We start from the raw sequence: 27,504 nt of genomic DNA, 5'->3' as shown, positions 1-27,504 counted from the left end.
CTTGATAATGTGTTTTTACTGTTTCCCAAAAAGATTCTCCTGATTTGTGTTTCCAATGAACCTGTGAAAGTTTCCATTTCACCTCACCAAGACACTATTATTTGTAATTTGAATCTTAATTTATGCTTAAATGTGATTCTACATTATGGCTTTAATTTTTCATTTCTTTGATGATTAAATAGGTTAATTTAAAAAAATGAATTTATTTACCTATTTGTAGAAGGTCCTTGTCCTGTTTTACTTTGAGTTCCTGTTTTGCTTATTTATTTTTATGAGGCCTTTGTTTATTAAGGACATTAGCCCTTTGTCATATTTATTGTAAATATTTTTTCTTTTAAATTTTATATTTCATGTACAGAAGTTTTAAGTGCTTATATAATGAAATCCCTTGATCTTCTTCCTTTGTGATTTCTTCCACTGAAAAGCCACCATTCTTAAGATTTATGAAAACAACTGCTAGTTCTGGCTAAGTCCTGATTAATAGAGTAATTTACTCATGAGCTTCAAGGACTTGGAATCATTTCTTTGTATGAGCTTAGGAAGTCACTTACTCTTACTATAATGAAGATTATCATCAAAATTCATAGCAAAAGTCTCTTATTAAATATAAATTCATCTAACCATATATATATATATATATATATATTCATATACTTATATAAACAAATTAGGTATCCAGTATCTGTTGATATAGGACATTAAATTTTACAAAACACTTCTAACATACACTCTGTAATTTCATCTCCTACAACTACCTTACAGAGTGGAATAAAGTGGAATTATTATCTTATTATTTTTCCAATTCTTAGTAAGTGTGTAGCTTCTCCTAGGTTGTACAACTAGCAAATAGAGTTTGAACTTGAACCAAGATCCTTCAATTCCAAATCTGTGCTTCACTCATTTGTCTTCCTGTTTTTGAAAAACTACATGTATATCAAGTAAAATTTTTAAGGATATAACTTCTTTGGGTTTGAACATTTCAAATTCTTGCTGCTCCAGATACCCTGCTAGAAGGAAGGAAAGTATGTTTGTTGAGCTAGTATTTATATTTAAAATATTTACACTGGGCCATTAGCTTGATTAAAGTATCCTTTGATTCCTTTTCATTTCCCCCCTTTTTCAAAGATTTATTTATTTAGAGAGAGAGAAAGTGTGCAAGTGAGTGAGGGGGGAAGGGCAAAGGCAAAGGGAGGGAATTCTTAAGTAGACTCCCCACTGAGTGCAGAACCAGAAGTGGGGCTCCATCCCAGAACCCTGAGATCATGACCTGAGCTGAAATCAAGAAACTGATGCTTAACCGACTGGGCCATCCAGGTGCCTCCTTTCTCATTTTCCCTTTATCAGGAACTATATCATGTCTTATTTGCAATGACTTCTTTTCATTCATCTCATCTCCATGTTATAAACCTGCTCTCTCTCTCTCTCTCTCTATTTAAATCACCTTTCAGGAAGGCTCTGCATTTTTACTCCCATAGCAATCTGTGCTGATTGGCCAAATCAGTCATACTTCTTTCTCTGTCAATGATAAAACCCATGTTTGGTTGTCATAAATGTTTAGACCCAGGATGCTACATATTAATCATTATCTCCTTTAATTTTCAAAGTAGTTCATACTATAAATATTGTTATCACCTTTTCCATTTTACTGGTGATGAACAAACTTAGGTTACCCCCTTGCCTAAGACCTCACAACTAGTAAATATTTGTTCCATGCTTGGAGTTCAGGTGTTTTCCTGCTGCATCCTACTGACTCCTGGCAGGGATGATTGAAATTCTTTTCACCTGTTATGATCCTAGAAGCAGTTTTTCTCCTGTGTCTGAGCAGCTGTAAATGCACTTCTTGGTTCCCATCCCATAAACCTAATTCCATCTCAGGGTCATTCTGCACAGCTTGACTTACACATAAAAATTAACTTTTAAGAGGTTTACTTTAGCTTGATAGCCATCTATTCACTGATCTAGAAAGCAGGTATCCTGAGTGCAATTTCCTTTCTATAAATGAATACATTGCCCCACTCTTCTATGAGCTCATTCTTATAGAGTATCACATTTGCATTATTGTTCCAGACTAGATGAGGACATACTGACCTACAGTTTTCAAACCCTCTTGGTCTTCAAATTTCCACAAACAACAGGGTTTGGGCATTCATTAGACCTGGACATTGAATTTTTTCTTCCTTTTGGGTATAAGTGAAAGAAAAGAGAAATGGAAAGTACTTAGCAAAGATAGGCATGAATAATTATTAGAGTGGAAGAAAAGATTTGTAAAAAAGGATGAAAGGCCCTAAATTCCCACAATATAGACCAAAGTTAATTGAGGGGGGGAAATCTTTACTTATAGGATATTAAAAAGGAATTATGTTGAGGAGAGAATGAGCTGAAAGGAAATTTAGTTGTAGTAGTTTTTAACATAAAAAATATATAAAAATTTGGAATGCTGTGAATTCACTGGGATATTCACATTAATATTACTAACGTCTATTAAATGTTAGTATGTGCTAGACAGTTAATTCATTTACTTCTCAAATAACCTGTGATCAAAGTATACTCTTTTCTCTGTTTTAGAAATGAAATTTAGAGAGAGGTTAATAACTTGTTTGGGATGACAGAATTGGTAAGTAGTGGAACTGCTCACAAACTTAATAGCACTTCCCAGGCTTTGTTATTATTTACTTGTTTACTGTCCACCACCTTCTCTACCAGAATGTTAAGCCCTATGAGGGGAAACCAATATCTGTCTTTAAAAACTGCTATATCCCCAGTGCCTGGCTCAGGGCCAGACACTTAGAGCTTGCTCATTACATATTTATGAAATGAGTGAATAAAATCATTCTAATCTCAGAACCATACTAATCCTTTTGCAATAATGTGTAAAAAGCTTCTCATTGGTTAGATGAATGGATAAAGAAGATGTGGTATATATATATACACAGAAAGGAATATTATTAGACCTTAAAATTATGAAAACTTGCCATTTGCAACAACATGGTTGGAGCTAGAGAGTATAATGCTAAACTAAATAAGTCAGTCAGAGAACAACAAATACCATATGGTTTCACTCGTATATGGAATTTTAGAAGCAAACGAACAAAGGAAAAATAAGAGAGGGAGACAAACCAGGAAAGGATCTCTCTCTCTCTCTCTCTCTCTTTTTTTTTAAGATTTTATTTATTTGACACAGAGAGAGAGCACAAGCAGGGAAGTGGCAGACAAAGGGAGGGGGAGAAGCCAACTCTCCACTGAGCAGGGAGCATGATGTGGGACTGGATCCCAGGACCCTGGGATCATGACCTGAACAGAAGGCAGATACTTAACCAACTAAGCCAGCCAGGTGTCCCCATGAAATAGACTCTTAACTACAAAGAACATATTGATGGTTACCAGAGGAGAGGTGAGTGGGGGGATGGGTGTAATAGGTGATGGGGATTAAGGAATGCACTCATCATGATGACCACTGGTTAATGTATAGACTTGTTACATCACTATATTATATACTTGAAACTAATATAACACTGTATGTTAACTATACTGGAATTAAAATAAAAATCTTAATAAAGGGCGGCTGGGTGGCTCAGTGGGTTAAAAGCCTCTGCCTTCGGCTCAGGTCATGATCCCAGGGTTCTGGGCTCGAGTCCTGCATCGGGCTTTCTGCTCCTCGGGGAGCCTGCTTCCTCCTCTCTCTCTCTGCCTGCTTCTCTGCCTACTTGCAATCTCTGTCAAATAAATAAATAAATAAAATCTTAAAAAAAAAAAATCTTAATAGAAAAATTCTCATTGGTTTGTCATGTCTTCCTTCAAGCACCTTTGTATAATTTCCCTGAAGCTTTTGTAGATTCAGGGGAGAGGTGTAACTAATTAATAGAGGATTCCTTCCCACGCCCAAATATTGAGCTTACCTCTATGTAGAGATGGTGGAAAGAATGTTTAGAATTTTACCAATTTGAATTAGTTGTATTTCTCAGTATTATAATTTATAGCAATTATTTTCTATAACCTTCATGAAATTCAGGCAAATGGGCAAATAACAGTGTCTCAGCAATGACTGAGACAGATATGTCTTGGCCTGCATTGAAATTATTGTTTATTTATTAGTTTCGAGATTTCTGTCAGATCCTCATTAATTTTCAAATTTAATATAATACAGGACAAGTTATTTCCCCAAAACATTTTAAGTATCAGAAATAAAAGGTAAGGGGGGCACCTGGGTGGCTCAGTGGGTTAAAGCCTCTGCCTTCAGCTCAGGTCATGATCCTGGGGTCCTGGGATAGAGCCCCACATCAGGCTCTCTGCTCAGCAGGGAGCCTGCTCCTCCTCTTTCTCTCTGCCTCCCTCTCTGCCTACTTGTGATCTCTGTCTGTCAAATAAATAAATAAAATCTTAAAAAAAAAAAGAAATAAAAGGTAAGGTGTGCTTGGGTAGTTCAGTCGTTAAGTGTCTGCCTTCGGCTCTGGTCATGATCCTAGGGTCCTGAAATCGAGCCCTGCATCGGGCTCCCTGCTCAGAGGAAGTATGCTTCTCCCTCCCACTCCCTCTCCTTGTGTTCCCTCTCTCTCTGTCAATTAAATAAATACAATCTTTAAAAAAAATTAAGAAAATGTAAAATATATGTAGATGTTACTCTCCGGTTTGAGATGTATTAGTAAAAAAATTGTGAGACATGTGAAGTGTCTTGTAGAAGGCATAATCCTCAAACTCCAGCCCACTGTTCTCAACTCTGGCTGTGCAATAGAAGCAGGGGTTCTTAAAAATGTGTCTAGGACCTACCTTAGACCATTATATCAGAATATCCAGGGTTAGGCCATTTTATGTTTAAAAAAATACAACAATTTTTGTTACTATTTGCAGATGACAAGTTACTAGACATAGAAAATCCTGAAGATTCCACCAAAAAGCTACTAGAGGTAATAAATGAATTCAGTAAAGTTGCAGGATATAAAATTAGTAGCCAGAAATTGGTTGTATTTCTATACGCTAATGATGAAGTAGCAGAAAGAGAAATTAAGAAAACAATTCCATTTACAGTTGTACCAAATATAATAAAATAGCAGAGAATAAACAAAAGAAGTGAAAAGACTTGTACAATGACAACTATAAAACTCTGATGAAAGGAATTTAAGATGACACAAATAAATGGAAAGATATTCCATGCTCTTGGATTGGAAGAATTAATATTGTTAAAATGTCTATACCACCCAAAACAACCTATAGATTTGGTGCAAGCTCTATCAAAATATTATTTTCCAAAAAAGTAGAACAAATAATGTTATAATTTGTATGGAACCACAAAAGACTTCAAAGAGCCAAGGCAATCTTGAGAAAGAAAAATAGAGCTGGAGGTATCATAGTTCCAGATTTCAAGATACATTACAAAGCTATAGGAATAAATAAAAAAAAAAACAAGTTTTTAAAAATCATTTTCACTATGGCTTTGATTTGAATACCTTCACAGTACCTTTCCTCCTCACTATACTTCCTTCTTTTTTTTCTTTATCTTTTCAGGGACACTTAGTGTCCTGAAAAAGCATAGAAGTCAATATATGGTCTCATTAGTATAGTACAGAGGACTTTAATTACCTTCTTTCTTTAAATGCAGTCTAAAACACAAGAAATATTATATAATACCTAAGACCTACAAAGAGATGTAAAGAATAATGCAATGGATATCCATAGATTCACCACCAGATTAAAGGTAATGGCATATTATCAAGTCATAGTTGAAAGTCCATGTGTACCTCCCTCAAATGCACTAACTTACCCAAAATAACCATGTGTTTTCCCTTTTTTAAAATTATATGCTCATATATTCCTAAGCAACATATGGCATTATTTTGCAGTTAAAAATTTTGAAACTTTATAAAAAACATATATATTATTTTACAACTTACTGTTATGTTTGTGAGATACAATTATGTTGTTTCTGCCCATTGATTTTCACTGCTACATCATATTCTATTTTAATGTACTCCAAATTCATATTATCTTTTGAATAGCCAGCTCCCACTGGTGATTTATTTTTACATATGATGCTGCTAATTATGATTTTTACATCCTGTTGCAATTCATTTTCTGAAAAAATTTTAATACAAGACCTTATATTTTGTCCCAATTATATTTTATTTAAAAATTTTTGAGATAGAGTTTTCACTTAAAAATCTATCTTGTTAGTTTTGTCTGATCTTTTCAGCTTATCAACTGTTTTTTGGATTAATTTGGTTACCTGTTATTTTAACTCGTCTTCCATTTTAGAATTATTCACAATTTGATAAAATCCTTTTACGTATTATTTAAGCCATTGATAAGAATTATGTTAGTAGGGTAGGACCTGTTACCCAGTGATGGAGAGTCTATAATTTACCATGCTAGAGTATGGATTTAGCATGGATTAAAGCAAACACACTGGATTTATTGTTGAGAACTAGATTTGAGTTACTAGAACATAGATGCTACTTTAAACCACCACAGATTCAAGAAAGATCCCAAGACTGAAAATACTACTCTGGGTTTTCTCTCAAATAACACTCATTGAGCTGAGCTAGTTAATAAGATGAATGAGTGAGTGAGCATCTATGGAAATGGAGTAAAGACAAAATCATACTGGTGTTTTTCACCTCAGAGTTAATCCTAATATGATCACATCAAATTTTTATTAATGGTTTCTGCAGTTGGAATTTAAGGGTCTTACATCTGTCAACCACAAGGAGGAGCTATGGCCTAGTCAGGAAGAGTCTTCCTTCTTCCAATTGGGAGAGGCAGCTCAAAGATAATCTTCTAGAAAAGAGGCCATCTTGGAAAATGACCTTTCTTAAAAATGACATTTATATAGGAAATTTTAAATGGATAAGCTAGTCTTTATTTTCAAAGGGAAAAGAAACAAGATAGTTACATATCATCCTAATATAACTCCTCTACTAAGAAAAAGGTAAGTTTTCTCTTCTTTTTTAATTGATCAGATACATGGAACAGAGCAATTAGCTAATTCTTGTTAATTCATCCAGAACCATTCGGCTTTAGAATGGACAAGGATCTCAGCATCATCCAGTTCGCCTCTTTGCCTTAAAGCATTCAGGTATTAGGGTTTTAAGATATATAATGTGGGCTCAATAATTATTTACTGAATGAATGAATGAATGAATGACATAAAAACCTGTAGTCCAGATAGGTTAATTAAGTTGACATGGGCACACAAGCAGTCAGCCAACAGAGTAAAGATCTGGGAAGAGGAGTGATACTACACAAAATCCCAGGTTTCTACTTCTTTGGATTTTACTTCTTATAGAAAATGTTCTCCCTCCTGCATGCCCTGCTTAGGTATAGTCTAAATGTAAGTTACCTACTTTAGCCATGTTCAGAGATGCAGTAGTCTACCTTGCGTTGTAGCAAGCTCCCATGCACTACCCATATGTTAACTGGAGCTGGCACAACTCACGTGTTTTGGGAGGTTGAAGAGGAGATTCTTGCACTAAATGTAATTTTAGAATAGATGATCTCAAAAACCTTTCAACTCTAAGGTTTTAGTTTATTTTGCTTCATTCTATCCTTATTCAAAGAAAATATTTTTATTATGGAAAACTTAAACATACAAAAAAGTTGAAAGAATTTTACAGTGAATACCTGTATACCCACCACACAGACTCTACCACTAACATTTTGCTATATTTGTCCTGTCATATCTATACATCTTATTGTTTGGTGCATTAAAAAGGAAAAGATAGACATCAGTATGCTTCCCCTTAACCATTTCAGTATGGTAATAGATAAGTAGAGTTCAATATTTGTTTAGCTTGTTCCAGGTAAAATTTTCACACAAAAATACAGAAATCTTAAGGGGCATTTGCTGAATTTTGACACATGAATACACCCGTGTCACCTAAACCCCTTTTAGATATGGAGCATTATCAGACTAGAAGTTTCCCTCAAGTCCCTTTCCAGTCAATCCATGTCCCCTCCCAAAGGTAACCACTGTTCTTTTTTTCCCTTCACATCAGATTAGTTTGCCCATTATAGAACTTCATATAAATAGAAGTACATTACCTTTTTGGTAATGGCTTCTTTTATCCAACACACTGTTTTTGAGATATTCACCAGTGTTGTTGCCCATATTGGTAGTCTCTTTTATTTCTTAGTAGTATTCCTTTACTAAATAAATATACCACAGTTTTTAAAACCCATTATAAGCCAAATATTGATGGATAGTTGGTTTTTTCCCCAGTTCTTAATTATTACAAATAAAGTTGCTGCAAATATTTTTGTACCAGTATTTCTATGGACATATGTTTTGTATCCCTTAAGTAAATAATGTGGTCAAGAATTGCTGGGTTATAGGTAAATGTACATTTGGTTTTATAAATATTATTTCATTGTTTAAAAACTAAATATTTATTGAATATCTAATATCTAATTAATTATCTAATATCTAAAATATCTAATATGTCAGGTACTAATATGTTAGGCAGTGGGGATATAGGAAAGATCAGTTGGTATCTTAATATGTGTCATGTTTTTTCCCTTACTGGTTTAACATCTTATTTTAAGGTTTTCTTTTATGAAATTGATCAGGTACATTTTCTAAATTATTTAGTGATTTTTATTTCAAAATAATAGGCCTCATTAGAGACTATTCCCACTACTGCATAGTGGTTAAGCCCACAGGCTCTGGAGCCTGGGTTAGAATACTTGGGTTCAAATCCTGATTCTACCACTCACAGCTGTGTGATCTGGAACAGGTTATTTAAGATTATCCTCCAACTACCTACTGTTATAGCTTCTTGTATATACCTCTGATACCACTCATTTAGTTTTATCACAATTATTTGCACACTTATTTGTTTCCTCTACTAGACTGTGGGCTTCTTGAACCGCACATATATTTATTATTATGTTATTTAACATTATTTTATAATGTTAGTACCAAGTTTATTACATAGAAGATAGCAAGTGCTCAATAATCGTTTGGTGAATAAATGACTTACTATAGCTTTTTGGGGTTAAGACATAGTTCTCAACAAGGATTTGTAAGAATTTATTTATTTATTAAAAAAATTTTTTTAATTCATTTATTTACTTGGGGGAGAGACAGAGACAAAGAGAGTGAGTGAGAGTAATGGGAGGAGCAGAGGAAGAGGGACAAGCCGATTCCATGCTGAGAACAGAGCCTGAGGTGGGGCTCAGTCCCAGGACCCTGAGATCATGACCTGAGCCGAAACCAAGAGTTGGATGCTTATCCAACTGAGCCACCTAGGCACCCCAGGGATTTGTAAGGATTTAAATGAGAAACTTTGAAGTAGGAAACCATATAAACACATGCTATCGTATTATTGTGACTTTGTCAGAGTATCAGTGTTCAGAGCAGGATGCTGAAGAGATGAGACAGAGGACAGAGAAATCTTTTGGAAGTGGGGTATAAAATAGAAGGCTGCCCTGGAGGCAGGTCATTGAGCCTGAGCCCTTGCAAGGGGGCTCAAAGGTACAAGGTTTTTTGTAACAGACCGAAAACGAAGGAATGAACAAGAGAAACAAATTTAGCAAACTTCACCATTAGTCACGTCCTGGTTGTGCTGCTCTCAATAATAGTTTGGAGGCAACAAAAACACCTACTGAATTATTGTTACCCTTGGATTTCGTGGCTCCTATAAATTAAGAGAGAAACAGTTCTCTTAGGGTCTCCAGGCCATGAAGGATGCATATTCTCTCTTTTTGTTTCTCTATTTCAACATTGAACTAATTAGAAGCAGCTAATGTGAAGGTGATGAAAACAATAATCAACTAATGTTGATGTTGAATGAAATGTCTTGAGGTTTTTAACTAGCATCTCTTGTTTACATGTTCATGATCCCTCACAAAATCTGCCTTCCTAGTCAAAGCTTGAAATCTTGAGATTACTGCTGAGAAAAAAGTTCAGTGGTTTGATGCTAACAGTTCCACAAAAATATTGGTTCCTTTAGAGAAGACTAAAAGAATGCTGAAAAGACCAGCTGATTTAGGACCAGGCATGATTATAGAAAATTCCTCGAGAGATGATTGTTGAACAATAATAATAATAATAATAACAGATTTGTTCAGTACTTACTAAGTGCCATGTTCAGTATGGAACAATTGTATATTTATTATCTCTCTTTGTTCTCATAACCCTTTTATGTAGTATTAGTGCAATATTTTATAGATGGCAAAGTTGAAGCTCGGAGAAGGCAAAGAAAGAGTACATATCAGGTATTTTATGATGTTATTTTGTTAGGCACTTATCATCGACCTCCATTTTATAGAAAAGAAAACATACCACAGGACACTCAGGGAGTGAATACTGACGGAATACCCACAATTCTCTAGGCATGCCAAGTGCATTTTTGTCATTGTTAATTCAGCTTCACAGCCTCATAACAACCCTGTCAGATACCCAGACCCCCAAAATTACAGGTGAGAAAACTGAGGCTCTAGGACTCTAAGTAATTGGCTCAAATTCATATATTCAGTGAACAGAAACAAAGCAAAACTGAAAGTCAAAGCAGTCACTTCTTTTTCCAAAGTCCACGTTTCTTCAAAGTTACAGTGTTCTTTCTCTGATACTTAATTTGTCCAAGGCCACAGAGTTAGAAGTAGAGTGGAATTTCTTACTCAAAATTTGGTTGTTCTTTCCACTATGTTCTGCAGCTGTTCTCTGGTTTTAGTGCGTGTCATCATTATGTCCTCTGCAGAGGTAGAGAAAACGGGTCAAGGGTTTGCTCTTTCGGAGACATTTTCAAATCCATGTGATTAAGCAACTGTGTATTCTCCTTCTTGCTAGACTAAATACTGTGATGGCAAACCCCTTAACCTTCACTTATAGATCATATTTACAGTGTCTACTATGTTCGCTTATCTTTTTTTCAATTGTGATAAAGTAAAACATGTAACATAAAATTTACCGTCTTAACCATTTTAAGCATACAATTCAGGTGGGTTAATTATATTCATGTTGTGAAGCAGATCTCCAGAACTTGTTCATCTTGCAAAACTGAAACTCTGTATCCATTGAAAACTAATTCCCCTTCCCTCCAAGCCCTTTGCAACCACCTTTCTACTTTCTGTTCTTATGAATTTGACTACTTTTTAGATATCTCATATAAGTGGGATCATGCAGTATTTGTCTTTTTGTGATTGGCTTATTTCCCTCGCCACAACATCCTCGAGATTTATCTCTGTTGTAGCCTGTGACACGATTTCTTTCTGCTTTGAGGTTATTTATACTTTTATTTTGATTTTTGTACTGTTGCTAAACATTAAAGAAAAATGGCATAAACTTGTCTGTTCTGAAGGGCTGTTTCCTGATATAGAGGTTGTGCAATAATGTTAAAGAGTAAAGTGTTGCTTTGAAGAATAAAATGTGGGTGAAATAATATGACCCAATTCCATATTTCTTACACTTACATGACTTGGGGTTATGTTGGACAGATAGTGAGGGAAATTTCATAGTCTAAAACCCATATTCTGTATCCCGAAGGACTGAGTTTTGCCTGTACAACTGTATTTACAATATAAAGCAGTATGCGTCCAAGGAATTTCACTAAGAAAATAGGAATTTTAACCTCTGTTTTGGAGGCTGACTCTGCAGATTTGTGCTTGGAAGCTAGTGTTTCTCTTTACTTTTTATATGCCACATGGAAAATATATTCCCTGGGAGATTAGGACTCCTCGGAGATTTTAAGACTTGGTCTTTAAATATATGGTCAGATAAGTCACTGTACTATGTTTCTAATTTTCCAAGCATAGGAGTCACCATCCATTTTATAAAAATTTGTTAATACTTGGTTAAACATGAAGACAAATTTATCTGCAAGATTTTAGTGTACCACTTGGACAAAAACTGTTAGTGTAGCAGAGACAAAATTGCATTTGTTGTGTATTGTTTTTTTCTCTTTTGTTTTTTGAAATACCTTGCTCAACTTCAGAATTTTGTATCTGTCTAACTAACAAGGTAGTCTAATTTTAGCAATGAAAAAGAAACTATTACTTGCTGAATGATCATTTGTGTTCTGGGTTAAGTAAGGCACAGTCCCCAAATTTCAAGGTTATCTGTCCCTAAGAAGAGAGCCACCAGCAGATGGCAATCCCCCTACATGGAATCTCTTTCCAGACCTATGGCAAGTACCTAAGTAAACTGATACCCCAGTGAAGTCACATGCCATTTCAGAGAAACCTGATAGCTTTGGTTGGGTAAGAACCCATTTAACATTATCTGTCAGCTATCATCTCATCTCTCCATTCCATCTGACTATTCTCCAACTCAGCATTTTGTGTATGTCATCCCTAAAGGTCAAACATGGCTACTGGGGTTTGTGCTTTGAATGTGGTCCCTCGGTTGGTCTTAGGAGCACACATTTTTAAAACTTTTCTATTTTTTTTTTTTTTTTTTTTTTTTTAAGATTTTATTTATTTATTTGTCAGAGAGAGAGTGAGAGCAAGCACAGGCAGACAGAGTGGAAGGCAGAGGCAGAGGGAGAAGCAGGCTCCCTGCGGAGCAAGGAGCCCGATGTGGGACTCGATCCCAGGACGCTGGGATCATGACCTGAGCCGAAGGCAGCTGCCCAACCAACTGAGCCACCCAGGCGTCCCAGGAGCACACATTTTTAACAAGCAACTTATGTTAACTGCTCTCCACAGTGACCTTGATGGGACTATTTGCTGTACTCACCTCTCTGATCTCCTGGGCTTGACTTACCTGTTTTGGAATGTTAAGCATTGAGTTACCATAACTTGTGAGCAAACCTTGAGGCAGAATATGTTGTTGATGTTTTATCTAAGTAAGAAACTTGGAGATTTCCCCATAACAAAAAAGCTTTTGAATTTTGTTGGCTGGTTTAGTTCTCTTCATACCCCTCCTTTATCTTCTATGGACCTCTGTACTCTTGCTTACAAAATCCACCTACGCAGTACTGTACCCTTCCGGAAACCGGTTGAGATGTGGAAACTCTTAAGTAATTTGAGGCCTATGGCTGATATTTTCTTTTATTTTATTGCATATTTTAAGATTTATCCTCTTTGTAGGAGATTTTCTCTGATCTTATGCTTTTTCCATTGATGTATATGTATTAAAATACTTTGGGCTGAAACAGAAAACCTATATCAAGTTAAATTGAATATAAAAATATTTGTTATTTTCTATAATAGAAAATCCTGAAGTAAAACAGCTTACAGGGTTAGTTAATTCAGTAGATAAACACTGTTATTGGACACTGAGATTCTTTTGTGTCTCTACTTTGTCATTCATAGCTTTTGCTCCATTCTTAGGCTCCTACTTGTGGTCATAACATGGCTGTTAGCAGATAAGCTTGATCCAGGAGAGAAGATTCACTTTGGTACTCCCAAGTCCCATGAGAGGCTTATGCATCCTTGAAGAAACTACTGGGAAAGGGATAAGAGATTAGTAAGCTTGATTAACAGTAATTCTTTGGACTGGAATGAAGGTTAAGGAGAAATGTTTACTACAGTATCTGTGGAATTCATTTGTTTCTCAAATCTATTTAGAAATTGATCTATACACTCTTTTAGTCCCTAGGAAATTTGAGGAAACAAGTGTTAAAGGAGTAGTCATTTCTAATGAAAGAATAAATGCCTTTTATGTGAGTAAAAAATTTCGAATCTAAATTCATAGAGCTTGGGGTAGGTCAGTTGCTGAAAAATGTGTATCATTTTGTCTATCCTTTATGGAAATTACTTGAGGTATTATTTGCACTGTGAATCTGGGCTTTTGCTTTAATAATTTCAAAACAGAGAATAACCTCAGGTTTTTAAAAGAAAACATTACCTATGGATAATATTCTGTGAATCTGATGAAATCATGGCATCCAATTTTTCTTTATTTTCTGGGCCTTATATTCCAACTGTATAAAAGGACTGGGTGATTTCTTAGCTTTTAATAAGGATATAATTAAAAATACAAGTTTCTGCCTATTTAAGTACTTAATCAGATTTCTGTGAACTTTCTATTTATGTACAAATTATAATTTAGTCTTAAGCTGTGTCATATTCAACATTATCTATTTGAGATTTTAGGAAACAACTTATTTGGCAGTAACATCAAACTTACAAAAAAATTGCAGGAACAGCACAAAAAAACTCTTGTATATTCTTCATTTACAACCTCCATTGAGGTTTTACCATTGTCCTGCTGGTATCTTCTATAGTGTAAGGCTCCGGGATCACACCCTGCAACCAACTGTCATGTCTCCTTAGGGTCTTTAAATCAGGAACAGTCCCTTAGTTTTCCTTTCATTTTCATATCCTTTTCAGATCACAGATCAGTCATTTTGTAGACTGTCCCTCTGCTTCTGTTTTTGAAATTTTTCCTTATGATAAGGTTATGCAGTTTTTGGTAAAAATGTTACAGAAGGGTGCCTGGGTGGCTCAGTGGGTTAAGCCATTGCCTTCGGCTCAGGTCATGATCTCAGGGTCCTGGGATCGAGGCCCGCATCGGGCTCTCTGCTCAGCAGGGAGCCTGCTTCCCTCTCTCTCTCTCTGCCTGCCTCTCCATCTACTTGTGATTTCTCTCTGTCAAATAAATAAATAAAATCTTTAAAAAAAATGTTACAGAAGTGATGCTCCATTCCAATTGGATGGCACTTGATGTTGATTTGTCCCCTCATTGGTGGTGTAAATTCTGACCACTTGATTGCTTGAGGAGTCTCCATAGTGAAGATTTAAGATTTAAATTTTTTTTTTTGTATTTAAGTAAGTGTTTTTAATGGAAATACTTTGAAACCATACAAATATATATTCGTCTCCTCACTTTCACCTGCAAGTTTTAGTGTCCATTGATTTATCATGCTTGAATTATCAGTATGATAGTTTCTAAGTGGTGCTTTTTCTTTCTTTCTTTCTTTCTTTCTTCTTTTTTTTTTTTTTTAAAGATTTTATTTATTTATTTGACACAGAGAGAGAGAGAGAGATCACAAGCAGGCAGAGAGGCAGGCAGAGAGAGGGGGAAGCAGGCTCACTGCTGAGCAGAGAGCCCGATGCCAGGCTCAATCCCAGGACCCTGAGATCACGAACTGAGCCGAAGGCAGAGGCTCAACCCACTGAACCACCCAGACGCCCCTAAGTGGTGCTTTTTCTAATTCTCTGATTTCTTCCACATTTATTAGCTATTGTTATAAGCAGAGTTTTCTTTTCTCTCCATTTATTTATTCATTTACTTACTTATATCAGTGTAGACTTATTGATTCCTATTTTATTCATAGTTTATAATCTGCAATTGTCATTATTATTTTGACATTTGAATCGGCCTGGACTTGACCTTAAGTTGTTCCTTTAAGCTGGCTTCTGTGTCCTTTTGACATGTTTTCCCCATTGTTTAAGCATTTCCTTACTTCTTGGGGTCAAAAAATGTTTTAGCCTGACCTTGTACTCTTCTTGCCTGGCCCTGGATTCAGCCATTCCCCCAAGAAGCCCTACTTCTGGGGCGCCTGGGTGGCTCAGTCGTTAAGTGTCTGCTTTCGGCTCAGGTCATGATTCCAGGGTCCTGGGATCAAGCCCCGCATCAGGCTCCCTGCTCAGCAGAAGGCCTGCTTCTCCCTCTGCCTGCTGCTCCCCCTACTTGTGTGTGTGTGCGCTCTCTCTCTCTCTCTTTCTCACTATCAAACAAATAAATAAAATATTAAAAAAAAAAAAAAGAAGCCCTACTTCTTTTAGTGTAAAGTGAAATTTACAAACCAAGATCAGGGTGCTCAATGTGTTCATTGCAATTGGGATGTTGTTCCCAGGTCAGAGCTTAGTAATACACACAAGTACACACATCCCATTGCATCTGTATTTATACATTCTGAGAATATAAGTTCATATTAATAACTCCAGTACCTTGGGGTTCTTCTCAGTAATTGAGAAACCTGGTTCTCATTATCACCAATGTATTTACTCATTTGCTTGATCCTTTTTATATAGCCAACTACTGATCTTGTCAGACCACGCCTGCTGCCCTGTTCCAACACTATCTTCACGTGGGCTGTTGTTACCTGCTATAACCAGGCTTCTTCACCACATGGCTCCAACATCATCTTTACCAGGTGCCATTACTGAGCTGCTCAGCCTGCCTTTTCTCCACAGCTTTGATATCATTGTCCTGCAGGCCACTGTTACTGTGCTAATGAAGTCTGCCTAATGAATTTTGGACTAAGAAAGGAAAAAAGGAAGGAAGGAAGAATGGAGACTGAAGAAATTATAGATTAAAATAGATAACAGGGATTTTAACAATCACTAAAGTTAGGATGCATGCCCATGGTTTGCTATTTATTCTTTACTAAATTTCATATTAAAGTGTACTTTCCCAGAAAATTAGAATAATCCCACCTTTAAAAGAGAAATATACAGACTTGAAATACTATTTAAAAAAGCACAATGAAAATGATTGCATGTAACCTGGATTTGGCATATGAAGTCACACATACATCTAATATAACAGATAAATGCGGCCTCCCACTATGAATACCTTAGAAGTAAATATAGCATGGGTTCTGTCTTAAACTGCCTGAGTTGCCTTTGTATGATTGGTTAAGTTAATTAAACTCTATGTGCCTTAGCTGCCTCATCTGTAAAATGTGAATAGTAACAGTATTTATCTTCTGGGGTGATTTTGAGGATTAAATAAGTTGATAAATGTAAGACCTTAGAATAATGTCTGATATTTAGTAAGCATTATCATAATTGTTGCTATTATTATTATTTTTATTGCCAAATCCTTTTTTTAATACAAATATTTGTTATTTGAATTTTTACTGTCATATCTCTAACTTCTTTAAAAACCCTCACAAACCTTAGTTTATGATATAAATGTGATATAAATGTATAAGTACATTTATACAAGTATTTATTTGAATTTTTACTATCATATCTTTAATTCTTTAAAAGCCCTCACAAACCTTCCCTAAACTTAATTTGCAATATTTTCTTCTCTACATAAACTAATAATTTGATTTTCTCCTTTTCCTTCTCCTACATTTTGGAAATGAGTTAGTCTATGTCCCTCATCCCTACAACTCAACTCTGCTTTGTTTTTACCCATTTTATGCTGTTTGTGCATAAATATCTGAGTTCTGGACTCAGATAAGACTTTGGGGACTTTGTAGAATCTAGAACATCAGAAGATCACATAACGGTTCTTTTGTTGTGGGCTCTGGTCTTGGCTGTGTGACGTTGTGAAAGTGTTCAAATACCTTGTGAAAGTGTTCAAATACCTTGATCCCCAGTTTTCTTCAACTATAAAATGGAACTAAGTAGTGTTACCTCATAGAGCTACCTCATAGGGCTACCAATTTAATGAATGAATGAATGAATTAAATTTAGATCTAATTGACATATAACATTATATTAACTTCAGGTGTACAATATAGTGGCTTGATATTTGCGCTTATAGCAAAATGATCACCATCATAAGTCTAGTTAACATCTATCACCACACAGAGTTACCACAATTTTCTTCTGATGAGAATGCTTAAGATATACAGTCTAAGCAACTTGCAAATGTATGGTATGGTATTGTTAACTATACCATGTTGTACATTGTATTCCCTATTTATTTGTTTATTTATTATTTATTTTTTTAATAACTGGAAGTCTGTACTTTTTAACCCTCTTCAACAAGTTCACTTACCCCACCACCTCCAGTTCTTACAACTACCAATCTATTTTCTGTATTCATGAACTCATTTATTTGTTTTTGTTTTTTGGTTTTTTTTTTAGATTCCACTCATAAGTGGGATCAAGTGAGATTTTTCTTTTTCTTGTCCAACTTATTTCACCAAACATAATGTTTTTAAGTTCTATCCAAGTTGTTGCAAATGGCAAGATTTAACATTCTTTTTTGTGGCTGAGTAATATTCCATTGCATGTATATAACACACCTCCTTTATCCATTCATCTAACAATGAACACTGAGCTGTTTCCATATCTTGGCTATGATAAATAATGTTGCAACGAACATGGCGGTGCATAGGTCTTTTCAAATTACTGTTTTCATTTTCTTCAGTTAAATACCCAGAAGTGGAATTGTTGGATCATATGGTATTTTGTTTTTTAACTTTTTGAGGAAACTCCATACTGTTTTCTACAGTGGCTGCTCTAATTTACATTCCCATCAAAAGTACACAAGGGTTCCCTTTTCTCCACATCCTTGCCAATAGTTGTTATTTCTTATCTTTTTGATGATAGCCATTCTAACTTGTGTGAGGTGACATCTCACTGTAGTTTTGACTTACATTTCTCTGATGATGAGTGATGTTAAGCACTTTTTATGTACCTGTCAGCTATCTGGATGTCTTCTCTGGAAAAAGACCTATTCAGATCTTCTGTTCATTCTTTTTTTCTTTCTTTCTTTCTTTTTTTTTTTTTTTTTTAAGATTTATTTATTTATTTATTTGACAGAGAGATGGAGAGCACAAGTAAGCAGAGCAGCAGGCAGAGAGAGAGAGAGAGATAAGCAGGCTCTCTGCTGAGCAGGCAGCCCGATGCGGGGCTCGATCCCAGGACCCTGGAATGATGACCTGAGCCGAAGGCAGCTGCTTAACCACCAACCCAGCTGCTTAACCAATTGAGCCACCCAGGCACCCCTCTTCTGTTCATTTTTAAATTGGACTGGTTTTTTGCTATTGATTTGTATGAGTTCTTTACGTATTTCAGACATTAACTCCATATCAGATATATGATTTGCACATATTTTCTCCCATTTAGTGGTTGCTCTTTCAGTTTGTTGGTGGTTTCCTTTAGTGTGCAGAACTTTTTAGTTTATTTTTACTTTTATTGCTTTGCTTTTTATTTCAAATCTAAAAAATCATTGCCAAGATCAGTATCAAGGAGCTTACTGCCTATATTTTTTTGTAGGATTTTTATGTTTTCATGTTTAAGATTAAATCTTTGATCCATTATGAGTTAGTTTTTATTTATGGTGTAAGATAGTAGTTTGCTTTCATTCTTTTGCATGTGGCTCTCCAGTTTTCCCGACAACATTTATTGATGACTGTCCTTTCTTCTTTGTTATAAATTAATTTGCTATATATATATGGATTTATTTCCAGCCTTGCTATTCTATTCCATTGATCTGTGTGTGTTATGTGTCATTTAAATGAGACAATTTCTTAGAACACTTAGCACAATGCCCAAAAAATGTTAGTTATGATTATGATTATGATACAAAACTGGAGGGGTTGATTCTAGCTTCCTCTCTTTTAACTTTCTTCTCTCCCTCAGATGTTTTTCTTCCAGATCTTAAATAGTAGTTCTAATGCTGAGAAAAATGACTATATGCAGCTTCAAAAAGTTAGTGTTTGTGGAGAAAAAACTACAATATTGGATGTTTTAGAGGGATATGTGAATTTAGGATTGTGGAGTCCATGACTGACAACTACTGAGAGCCAGTATAATGTTTTTAGGAGGGTAGAATCTGGAGCCATACAGCCTGGGTTTTAATCCTTGTTTTTCTGCTCTCTAGTTTGTGCGATCTTGGGCAAGTTACTTAACCTCTCTGTGCATCAGTTTCTTTATGTATAAAGTGGGTTTGAAATATCAGAATATTTAATAAATAGTTATTTTGTAAGACTGTTGTGAGAATTCAATAAGTTAAAATACGTAAAAGAATTAAGATGGGGGCCTAGCCTTTAGTAAGCACTGTACACATGTAAGTTCTTCAACTACTGATCTTTAATGGCTTTTCCATCAGCATGGGAGGTTTTCCTGTGACCACAATCAAAGTGTTCTTATTTCCTTTATACTCAAAATGTTCTTTTCCTTTACATTTAGAAAGTTAAATTTTTATAGTGTATGAATTATGTATATATTATAATGACATACATATTACACAATTATATTATTTATATAATAATTTTTTTACTTATCCATTTTACTGACACAATATGATTGATTGTGGTATAGGAGAAACTTTTTCTCTTTAGCCTCTATCTGTATGAATAAGTGAGATGGGAATAGAACCAAAGCACATCTCTGATGTGATTCATTGGGGAATGTCTAGATGGCTGAGAAGCAGTGATCGATGTTTCCCTTTTTCCTCCACGTGACTCAGATGCTTAAACAGGCATGGAGAACTGAGTCAACTGAATGTTTTGGCTCAGTCCATTTTGTTTGTGGCATAAAATCCCACACAGTCTCTTAAATCTCTGGTGCTGTTTTCTTCTGTTTAGTGCACCTGAGGTTAAAGTTTTATATTTTAGACTGAAAGTCACTAGCAAAAGAGATTTTTTTGAATGGGTTTCAAACTGTTTTCATATAATACCTTTTTTTTTTTTTTGCAAAGTTTTTTGTTTATTTTAGATAAATTAGGCTTTGGATATAATCACTTTTTAAAACATAGATTATAATTAATATCTGTTCAGATTTATTATTATTATTATTAATTTTTTATTAACATGTAATGTGTTATTTTCCCCAGGGGTACAGGTCTGTGAGTCATCAGGCTTACACATTTCACAGCACTCACCATATTATATATCCTTCTCAATGTCCATCACCCAACTACCCTCTCCATACCCATCCTCCTCCCAGCAAACCATAAGAGACTCTTAATCTCAAAAAACAATCTGAGTATTCAGATTCTTTTTAAGAGACAGCATGGAATAATAAAAAAATTCATTTATTAAACAAATGTATTTTAAGCTTCTAATAAATGTCAGCCAACTGTGCTGGGTGAAGAAAGTATGTGTGCATACACACATTGCTGCCCCCTCCCGCTCTTGATGAAAAGATATTTCTTCTCTTATAACGTCTGGTGGAGAGACAGATATTAATTTAAGAGTCATGTAGATAGAAGCATAATTATAATTGGGGTAATAACATGGTATTGGAGAATATATAATTGTATATTAGGAGAAGCCAAAGAAGTCTTCCTGGAGGCGGTGGCCCTTGAGCTGAGATCTGAAGGATGAACAGATAATAACACTGAAGAGGAGTCAGGGACTTAAGGAAGGAGATTATTGCAGACGGGGCATCTATATGCAAAAGTTTTTGGCAGGAGGGAGCATGGACTGGGTTCTGGAGAGCCCAAAGAAGGTGAGAATTGCCAGAGTTCAGAGGCAAGAAGGAGTGTCGTGAAATAATGAGGCTATAGAAGGAGTGTCGTGAAATAATGAGGCTATAGAATTAATTTAGACAGGAGCCCAGAGCAATTAGGGCCTTGTGGGCCATATTAAGTACCCATGTTATCCCAAGTTCCCTGGGAAGGGACCCCTCAGATATTGAGAGAAGCTTAGGCCTTGGATTCTAGTAGATGGAAAGAAATGAAGAAATGCTAAAAACAAAAAAAACAAAACAAAAAAAACCCCAAAGTCCCCTAATAATTAGGGCTATAATATTTATACTCTCAAAATATAAAAAATGCAATTCAGTATAAGCATTATATTCACAAGAAAGTTACAGAATTTACCAAAGATCAGTTTAAAGTATACCTCAGATGGTATGGGTTGGTAAAAGGACACCAGTTTAAAGTTGTATGATGAGCTATCTTCTCTCAATCCTGGCACTATGTCTCTGTGACTATATATAGATCCTCATTTGGAGGTAGGGCCAAACTTTCAATCTGTGGCTTTTTATGAATATGAGGCCATGTGGTCTCTGTGACAGGTTGTGAATAAGTAACTATTGACATGTCCCGCACAACGGAAAGGGATGCAGCCAGATGTGTGTATTAAAAAAACCCTCTAATTAGTACTGTATGTTGGCTACTTGAATTTAAACAAAACAAAACAAAAGTGCTCGATAAAAATGGACCCGATTTTAGAGGGACCAGCAAGAATCCAGAGTTCTCATTTAGGAGACTATGGCAGTGGTCCTGACAGGAAAGGCATGTTGTGGCTGATGGTTGTGGAGTTGTAAAGACACAGATAGCTTAGTTAGGTCTTTGTTTAGGATGAATGATAGTGAGCAACCACGATTTTGGACTTCATGGAACCAAATCCCCAAATTAGAACTAGAATTAGGGAAATTGACTGAAAGGTAAACAAAAATCACTAAATGACACCAACATAGTGATTCTTTTTTTTCTCCATATAAAAAAATCTTTTTATGTTTATATATCTGGATATATTTTAAACTTTTCATTTTCCAGACAACTATTTGTATGTATAAATAATCACCTGAGTATGGAAATAACACAATTTACACACGTCAGTCCTAACACAGACTAACTCTTTGGTTTTGTTTTCAATGCAGAAATTTAACAGAATTTGCCAACAAATATTTATTGAGCACCTACTATGCACCAGGTAATAACAGATTTTAGCTTATGATCTGTAAATTTTTATCCCCACCCCCATACCTTTATAACATGAGTGGTAATTCTGAAAAAATTTAAACCACTTCAACTTCATTTTGAATAACTTGGAAGTTAAAAGTATTAAAAACATGAAAGGAAAAAGAAGTTACTTTTTTTAGTTTTTGAATATTGTATGCCAGCTGTCCTAAATGTTTTAAGAATCCTTTTAGCCTTTTCACCCTGCCTTCCCACTGTGTGCCCAGAATAATTGATTATCCGTGTGTGATCCTACAAGCATTGCAGCAAAAAGGACAGAAAACAATGAACAAAGATAATGGGTTCTCACATTTTGCCCTGCCTACCTTTTTCTTTCAAACTAACTTAAGTTAATAAAACTTCCCATGAAAGCCTTTGAAATTTCATCATGGGTTTTGTGAAAGAGGTGAAAGTTGACCTAGAAGGGCCTGACCTATAACTTGACAGCTACTGGAAGTCTAGCCTCATAATTCAGAGGTCCAGGGACAGCTTTGCCTATAAACTCAAGTCTTCATTTCACTGACATTTTCAGGTTTAGTCTCCTTGAAAATGCTAACAAAAGTGAAGCATATCATTTCTCTGCTTGGGATAGCAATGGTGATGTTTATGGAACCATTTGCTGTCTCAGGGGTAATCTCCCGGATAATTTGGATTAACCTTATCGGGTCTCTAGATACCACATTACTCAGGGTGGATGATCTCCAGAATAACCTTTCCAGATCCTAAAGTTTTAACCCCAGCACCATGTTTTATCAAAAAACTTTCAACAGAAATCCATTGAAAACTACCCACCCAGGCTTACTTCAACCCTTTTGGTCTGAAGTGGCCTTCAGGCAGGCAAGAAAACATAATGTTTTCTGTGAGTAATTCTAATTAGAAAGTAGGGCAACCTGACATTTTCCTCTATTGACTTTTTCCATGAGACAGTTGTTATGTATCAATGTGCCTCACTCCTCCTATTTGTCTGGGTTTTGAAATTGATTACCTGCAAAAGGGGGATGTAGTACTTTTGTTAGTTTATTAGCTGGTGGAGAGAATTTACTTAAAGGAGTGAAGAATTTTCCCCAAGGAAGAATTTGTCTTTTGGAGAGGCAAGTGAGAGAATCTTTTACGTGTATTGATCAAAAGTCCTTCTGGACTTTTTTGTTGTTGTTGTTAAGGAAAGAGAGAGGTTAGATGCCTTCTGAAGCTGGGATCAACCCTGAAATTCTGTCACAGTCAAGATTTCTACATCCTAATTAAGCTTGCTTTTGTGAAATCTAATTATGTTCATAATTACTTTCTAGTCTTATAAAGCTAGAGCTTAGAGTTCCAGTGTAAGACTATGAATTTCACTATCTCAAAACTGAAAAATAGTAATTACAACAATGAATTTATTTTATTTTTCTGTTTTTTAGAAAGTGCAGGCCCAGGTGAATCACTACAGTTTTTCAGGAAAATATTCATCCCATTTGAATCAGTTTAAAGAGGGAGAGCAGAATAGCAGCAGCTAATAAAATTAATGTCATATCTGTAATTGATAAGAGTACTTATGGTCTCAATTGAATGGGATAATAGAAGGAAAAAAATCACTTTGCATTCTTTATATTGAAACTTGTCCTTCTGAAAGTGAGATTGTATATATACATTTACCCGATGCTCATTATTTTCTAAAATTGATCTGATTAGGGTCCATTTAAACATAGGGCGAAGGAAAGTATTAAGGTTGTCTGTGCTCAAAAAATAAGATCCTATTGCTGATTTACTTTATAAAATAGCTTGAACTGACCAAGTTATGAGATCCAACAGTTTAACCTTAGAAGGGACAGACAAAACACTTTTTTCAAAATAATGATAGTTTCTATTTCCCTTTGTGCTTGAGGGTTTGCATGTATAGTCTCATCAATCCTGACAACATTGTAAACTATATATTATCATCTCCATTTTGTAAAGGAGAAAAACTGAGACTCAGACTCAGGAAACCAAGACACCTGCCTGGGTTCACCTATCTGGGTTGAAATTCTGCAGTGGAGGAACTGCCATTGTAACCTTGTCTGTCTCTGATGCTCATATTCTTTCCACTATGCACCACGCCTACAAAATGCTTGGTTGCTTTCTGCTGTATCTACTTGAGAAGAAAACTAGAGAGGTTCACGGGAAAGGCCAAAATATGGGGATGGGAAGTGGAAATGATTATGGGTGCAGTGGTGTTTTCACTGGAGAGTTACATATTTGGATAATAATGTGTAGAGCTTTAGCCAGGCAATTAGAGGATGAACCACTTAAGCTAGCTAAAGGAATTTCCATTGAGCTTGGGAGTACAATTTATTAGAAAGATTAAAGACTGGTTGGACCATTTCCTTGTCTCAGACCAATGGAATAATGGAAAGAAATTTTGCATTCCAACAACAGAACAATTCCCTGCTAAAACTGGAGTGTGATATTTAAATAAATAATAAGAATGATAGTTCTCATTTATGGGACTCATCCTAAGTATGAAGCTTTTTAGAAATGCAATATTTTTAACCTTACAACATCCTTGTTTTATTATTTCTGTTTTACAGTTGGGAGAAAAACAAAGAAATCAAGTATCCAGGAGTTTCCCTTAGGCTGACAAATATGTTCATCTTGATCTTGAGTCTGCATTCTTTTTCTCCAAAGAGAATATTTGATATACTTCCTTACCCATTGCAGGTTAATATATCTGAGAAGAAAAGCTTTAAAACTATATTTTAAGAGTAACAAGTTTTGCATATCATATTGGAGGTACTGGCAAGGTCACCAGCATGTTAGGTGGGATAGAGTAGATCTTAGAGAGGAGAAAACTTTTCTGATTTTACTTTTGTATCTTAAGCTAGTATGGTCCAGAAACAGTGGTGGAAACTTTGGAGGACCACTTTTGCTTTGAGGTAGGCAAATGGTCTTAGACAAGTCATGTAACTTTGCTGGGCCCCAATTTTCTTTGCCTACTCAGTGCTTGGCATATAGCAGGAATGAAAATGATACATGATATAATTAAGCTCAGATTGCTAATTTTTTGGAATTTCTTTCAGTTCTAAATTCTGTTACTCAGGCATAGTAGCTTTGGTTTCTTTATTCTTTCAAAGAGGAAAATTGTGCCAACCTATTTGGCAAGGTTATCATGGGAATTAACTAGTGTATTTTCCAAGTTATGGAGGTCCTACAGAAAAAGATAAGAAGAGCACATCTTCTTTCCTTTTAAATAGTTATGATAACTTTTATTTTTTTATTTTTATTTTTTTTAAATTTTTTATTTCTTTTCAGCATAACAGTATTCATTGTTTTTGTACCACACCCAGTGCTCCATGCAATCCGTGCCCTCTCTAGTGCCCACCACCTGGTTCCCCCAATCTCCCACCCCCGCCCCTTCAAAACCCTCAGATTGTTTTTCAGAATCCATAGTCTCTCATGGTTCACCTCCCCTTCCAATTTCCCCCAACTCCCTTCTCTTCTCTATCTCCCCTTGTCCTCCATGTTATTTGTTATGCTCTACAAATAAGTGAAACCATATGATAATTAACTCTCTCTGCTTGACTTATTTCACTCAGCATAATCTTTTCCAGTCCCATCCATGTTGCTGCAAAAGTTGGGTATTCATCCTTTCTGATGGAGGCATAATACTCCATAGCGTATATGGACAACATATACATTTGTCTGCTGAAGGGCATCTTGGTTCTTTCCACAGTTTGGCGACCGTGGCCATTGCAGCTATAAACATTGGGGTACAGATGGCCCTTCTTTTCACTACATCTGTATCTTTGGGGTAAATACCCAGGAGTGCAATTGCAGGGTCATAGGGAAGTTCTATTTTTAAATTCTTGAGGAATCTCCACACTGTTCTCCAAAGAGGCTGCACCAACTTGCATTTCCACCAACAGTGTAAGAGGGTTCCCCTTTCTCCACATCCTCTCCAACACATGTTGTTTTCTGTCTTGCTACTTTTGGCCATTCTAACTGGTATAGGTGATATCTCAATGTGGTTTTAATTTGAATCTCCCTGATGGCTAGTGATGATGAACATTTTTTCATGTGTCTGATAGCCATTTGTGTGTCTTCATTGGAGAAGTGTCTGTTCATATCTTTTTTAAAGATATGAGCATTTTAAAAATATGACTGTCTATTTTGTGTGTGTTGAGATTGAGGAGTTCTTTATAGATCCTGGATATCAACCTTTTGTCTGTACTGTCATTTGCAAATATCTTCTCCCATTCCGTGGGTTGCCTCTTTATTTTGTTGACTATTTCCTTTGCTGTGCAGAAGCTTTTGATCTTGATGAAGTTATGATAACTTTTATTAATATTTTGCATTGATCAGATGTTACAAATGTGTCAGGTTAACTATAGAGAAAATAGAACCTTCCCAGCAAGTTCAAAATCTGAATACTCTAGTAATGACACTAGTATTAGTAACCGAGTTTATTATTTTTTAAAAATTTATTTATTTAATTTGAGAGAGAGCAGAGTAAGCAAGAACACAAGTAGGGGGAGAGAGGCAGAGGGAGAGGGAGAAGCAGGATCTCTACTAAGCAGGATCTCTACTAAACAGGCAGCCCAATGTGGGGCTCAATCCCAGGACCCTCATGACCTGAACCAAAGGCAGATGCTTAACTGACTGAGACACCCAGGTGCCCAGTGACTGAGTGTAAAATGTGACTTCATGCCAATGTTTGAGAGAATCTGGTCACATATATTGTAGCACAGGAAAGAATCAGACTGGCATCAGCCCAGACACGGCTAGAAGGAAGAGAATTCTCTGAAACCTTGTTCTATTAGTGGGATTTTCATACTGCTCCTTGTCTTTGTGGTTTGGGATGGTAGCCATTGTTGCATGGTCTCATAAAAGATGGAAGTCAGATGTTTTGTGCACTAGGCTTGTAGTTTGCTGTATGAAGGTCAATCATCCATCTTGCTTCCCATTTTATTAATTTTTTGAAAAGTTGATAACTTTTCAAACTGCCATCTGTTTATTGTGGAGATTGATAATGACTATACAATCATCTGAGAAAGTTCTATTTCTAAGACAACTATATGGAAATTACATATTTGCTAAGCCTCTGAAAGATCAAAATAAATTAGAGGCTCATATTAATAAAATGTTCCAAGTGGAACTTATATGATTTTATCACTCTTTTCTTTCCTAAAAGCCTTATGAACAAAAGAAAAGAAAAGAGAAATAAGGAGAAGACTGTTTCTCTGTTGGCAATGAGAAGTGTGTCATTTGCAAAATCTCCTGAAAACATGGTATTTTCT

Source organism: Mustela lutreola, chromosome 3, assembly GCF_030435805.1.
Source record: "Mustela lutreola isolate mMusLut2 chromosome 3, mMusLut2.pri, whole genome shotgun sequence".
NCBI classification, from domain to species: Eukaryota; Metazoa; Chordata; class Mammalia; order Carnivora; family Mustelidae; genus Mustela; species Mustela lutreola.
The sequence above is the reverse complement of the archived record's forward strand: the minus strand, read 5'-3'. Positions refer to the sequence as shown.